At 45.4% G+C, this 5,064-nt stretch overlaps 1 pseudogene; it reads right to left on the bottom strand.

The window, feature by feature from the left end:
• Positions 1 to 3,726: 3,726 nt before the first annotated feature.
• The window catches only part of LOC113456651, a 28,050-nt pseudogene continuing 26,712 nt past the window's right edge, over positions 3,727 to 5,064 (bottom strand).

Consider the following 5,064-nt stretch of genomic DNA (forward strand, 5'->3'; position numbering starts at 1 on the left):
AGCCCAGCACACATGACCTGGGGGCACCTCATTTCCATCACTCGCCTCCCTTTGCAGCCCTCCTCTTTCCTGATACTGCTTTACAAATATCATGAATAGGGAGGAACACTGCAGTGGGTTAGATGTAGACTGTAGCAAACCCAGGTTACTGAGGAAAATAAAGTCTCTGGCTAGCCGGATACTCATAATATAGCCTGATATCCGCATTGTAAACCAGGGAGTTTCACACTCATCATCCACTCTAGGCAAGGCCGCCTGTTTTCTTTCCGAATAGCAAATCTGGTCAAGGCATCTCCAGTTCAGATCCTGATAGACAGAATGCCACTAATCTGCTTCACTGTCAAAATGCCAGGTTCACAGGAGGTGGTTAAACACAGTGTGTGTGTGTGTGTGTGTGTGTGTGTGTGTGTGTGTACTGTACTTCACGAAGGTGCTTCACGAAGTGTTTGTCTGATGGATGGATCTGCCAGTGTTTAGACCCAGAGGTACAGTAGGCCTATTTCTTACTTTTGCCTCTGACTTCTGAAGACTTGATCTCTAAGTTTGACCCCAGTTCTTTGTGAATGTGACCATCCCTATCTTTCTGAGTTCTCAGGCCCTGCCTCTGGTCTCTAATGTTTTAAAGATACAGAGAGAAGGAAGCAGGCCATGTAGACAGACATTCAGAACTCCTGCCCCCTGTATAAGCATGCATCAGATGAGGTTATCTACCCTGGATTTAAAATGGTACCCCACCTAAAAGGTGCATGTCGGTGTTAAATCCATCAGCACATTAACCCTTTGATGGGTTCATTCTTTAGGTGGTGTTAATGTGAGGGAACTAGGAGATGACTCTTGGTTGGGGGTCCCTGTGGGGACTGTGCTCTGCAATCATATTTCTTGGCCCATACCTTTTCCTGATTCTTTCTCCTCTCTGTATGCTACCAGGTAAACCAGTTTTCTCTATCACCTACCTGTTCCTGCCACAATGCTCTAGCTCATCAGTACACAGCAGTAACAGAGCCAAGGGACTGTCCTAAACCTGTGGGATGAGTTGATATCTTCCTCCCTTAAACAGTTTTCCCAGGTTGTGTGTGTGTGTGTGTGTGTGTGTTATTTTAAGTTTTTTTTGTGTGTGCATGTGTGTTATTTATGTATATGCATGTTGTATGGGGTATGGATATGAGCATGTATCTGTGTGGGTGTGCGTTTACTTGTATGTACACATGTGAATAAAGGCTAGACAGAGGTCAACATCTGGTGTCTTCCTTGATCACTTCTCCCCTTAGTCTTTGAGTCATTCTCTTGGTAAGCCTGGAGCTCACCAGTTGACTGGCCTGGCTGGCCAGTGAACTCTAGGATCTAACTGTCTCTGCCTCTTAGTGCTGAGTTACAGATGCACACACTATCCCTGGCTCTTTATTTGGTGCTCGGGATCCAGACTTAGGTCCTGAACTTAGTAACGTGCACAGCAAGTACTTTGTTGACTGAGTCATATTCTAAGTCCTGACCTGAAACTAGCTCTTACAGACCAGGGTGGCCTCAAACTCACAGAGATCTGCCTGCCTCTGCCTCCCCAGTCCTGGGATTAAAGACCTTCAGTACCACCGCCCAGCTCCTCAGTCCTGTTTTCTCAGATATTTTGTCATAGATGGTAAGTGTCTGATGAGGGATGTCCTTTTGGATATGTGTTGCTCTTATTGGTTAATGAATAAAACTGCTTTGGCCTATGACAGGGCAGAATGTAGCCAGGCTGGAAGAGATAAATATATATAGAGTAGATGGAGTCAGAGAGATGCCATGTAGCTGCCAAGGGAGAAAGATGTCAGACCTTACTGGTAGGCTACAGCTTCGTGGTGATGCATAGATTAATAGAGATAATTTTGGCCCAACATGTCATTTCTAGAGTTTTGGAAGTAGCTTACAATGCACTTCCTGTTTACTTAGGTAATATTATTTCCTTCCAGGGTCTTTGAAGAGTTGGAGACAGATAGTTATAGTTTTCCTCAGTTATGATAAAAGATAAATTAGATATAAAAGTTTCCATATAAAAATAGACTAAACATTGTAAGTGTAATTCTTGCTTGATACCTGTTTTGTTATATGTAATTTTACTTTGTTAAAGTTAAAACCTTACTTTTTATTTAGGCAGAAAAGGGAAGATGATGAGGGATGTCCTTCTGTATATATGTTGCTCTTATTGATTAATGAATAAAGCTGCTTTGGCCTATGTCAGGGCAGAATATAGCCAGACTGGAAGAGATACATTTATACAGAGAGTAGGCAGAGTCAGAGAGATGCCATGAAATTGTCAAAAGAGAAAGACACCAGATTTTACTGGTAGGCCGATGTGAGAAGTCCTCCTGTTTCTGTGTTGCTTTTATTGCTTAATGGATAAAAAAGCTACTTTGGCCTGTGATAGGGCAGAATAGAGCTAGGCAGGAAAACTAAAATAAATGCTGGGAGACAGTAGGCAGAGTCAGAGAGAAGCCATATAGCTGCAGCAGGAGACAGATGCTGGATGTTGGATGGAACCGTACTGGTAGAACACAAGCACATGACGATGCACAGATGAATAGAAATGGGTTGCTAGTAAGACACTTAAGCCATTGGCCAAACAGTATTGCAAATAATATAGTTTCTATGTGATTATTTTGGGTCTGGGCAGCCAGGAACGAACGAGCAGTCACCAACTACAGTAGGCCACAGCCTCGTGGTGATACATAGATCAATAGAAATGGATTAATTTAAGATGTAAGAGTTAGTTTAATAAGAAGCCTGAGCTAATAGGCCAAACAGTGTTGTAATTAATTGTAATTAATATAGTCTCTGTATTATTATTCGGGTCTGAGCAGCTGGGAAATGAACGAGCAGTCTCTGCCCACAAGTGGCTAGCACAAAAGCATGCACATCTCATTAAAAGCTAAGGAAGCAAGATCCCCTGGAGATGATCAGATTAGCTCATTCTTCCCTCATATCTCAGGGGCTCAAACTTTGCTCAGAGAACAGTAACACACCCTGGCAGAGAACTGGGAAGTAGGCAAAGAATTCTTTATCCCCTCCAAGTTCTCTACTGTTGTCTTGGCTTTATTTTTGCATATCCTTAGATGTTGACAAGTGTAAGCCTTACTGAATGCCTGTCCCCATGTTAGCTTTAGGAATGTTGCTCTCTAACTTCCCCATTCTCCTAGTTACAATGGAAGGAAGGAGCCCATTCCCAACCCTCAGTCAATACAGGCAAACAGAACCAATGGTAGGGAATGACTTTTTCACTGGCTTGTGCCTAAGAGTCAGGTAGACTGTTAGAACACCCCCACTATGATTAATGTGTACCTCTTGTTGATTCCTCTGTGTCCTGTGCCTATCTTTTCCTTTTGATTTACTTTATTGGTTTTTAAATTAGCTTTATGATATATAATTTACATGCAATGAAATTCATCAATTTTCTGTATTCAATTCAATGAGTTTTGACGAACACGTATAGACCATGCCACAGTCAAGATACAGAGGGCATTTATTTTTCCTAAAGTAACCTCGTATTCCTTTGCAAGCAATTCTCCGTCGCTAGCCCCAGGCAACCATCGATCCATATTTGACTGCTATTGTTTGGCTTTTTCTAGACGTTGACAGAATCAGATTCATTTTGTATCTACTTGCTTTCACTTAGCATAATTTTGTGATTCATCAGTGAGGGGGTTTGAAGGCTCAGGTGCTTCACACTTAGGACCCAACTGGAGGCACTGCATGTTAAGGAAGTAAGCCACCAGGAGTGTGTCTCCACCATTCACCAGGCAGCAGCTCCCCACAATGTGTGAGGTTGGGGAGCCAGGCCTGGGGGGTGGCCAGGCAGGGTTATAGACAGCACCCAATTCATATGGTGTCTATACAGGCTGTAAGAAGCCACCTGAAGGTTGGGGGGGCTAGGGATCCCGGAGGACGGGCCAAAAGCACAAAGACGTCTATCTCTGGGAAGCTGGCAAGCTTGGCAGATGTGGGCCTCCCCAGGGCCAATATGTAGCTACGTTTTCCAGCCTCCTCAGTCAGCTTCTGCAAGTGTGCCAGGGCCTCGCGCGGTGTTGAGCTACACCTAATATGCCTGCCAGCAGCCCTACTACACGGGCGTCTCTGGCCCGCTCTTCAAGATACAGGCTTCGAGCTCTTAGCCGCCCAGCCTGGGCACCCTGGTCTTGTGTTTGTCCTGTGTCTGGACAGCAGGTCATCCTGGTGTCCTCCCCAAGAGCAGTCTGCTCAGATCTGGATCAAGGATAGAGTCGGAGCTAGCTCGAGAGCACCCCCACATAGAAGGCACCATATCTTCCAGGCACCTTCCTGGGCTCAGGGGGAAGCGTCCACAAAAGCACTCCTGGGACTCAGGCTGTGAACTTGGGGACCCTACTGGCAGGGGCAGAGCTGGAATGGAGCAGATCTTGATACTTTGGGCGCAGGAGAGCGGCCACAGCCTCTGAAAGAGAAGGTGGCATCAGAGTTGAAGTCTGGCAAAGTAGAAGATGCCTCATCCCCAGGAGACTAAATGTGGCCCTAAAGTACAAGCAAGGCTAAGCTGCCATCCAGAGCTCTATGGAAGTGGGTTTAATGGGGAAATTAAGGCATGCAGCCATGCATCTACCATCTACCCCTCCTTCCCTCACAGGTATAATTTCTTACCTAGGGTGTGGGCGCAAGCTTCACAGATCACATGGACTGGGATGCCACCCAGACATCTCTGGGAACTTTCATCACCCCAGTCAAGGGAGAGGCTGCACCAGGGATGTGGAATATACATGTAGGTGTACCCGAACGCCCAGGGATGGGAGAGGCTGTAGGTAGGGACCATTAATGAGGAACATTTAATCCCAATTCACTCCCTAAGCAAACAGCTTCGCCTCTCCCCTCCCAAAGGCCCCAGTAGTGACTGTGTTTTGAATCACAGGAAGTGGAGGACCCTTGGGTTTGTGATCAGAGTAGCAAGAAGAAGTGATAGCAGTTGGACATGAAGCCCAGCTCAGCAGCACACTCCAAACCCCAGTTCCTCTTATGATTGTTCTAGTACCTTTATTAAGAGATCACTTCCTTTTCTTTTCTTTT

This window comes from Microtus ochrogaster, chromosome 10, assembly GCF_000317375.1.
Source record: "Microtus ochrogaster isolate Prairie Vole_2 chromosome 10, MicOch1.0, whole genome shotgun sequence".
NCBI classification, from domain to species: domain Eukaryota; kingdom Metazoa; phylum Chordata; class Mammalia; order Rodentia; family Cricetidae; genus Microtus; species Microtus ochrogaster.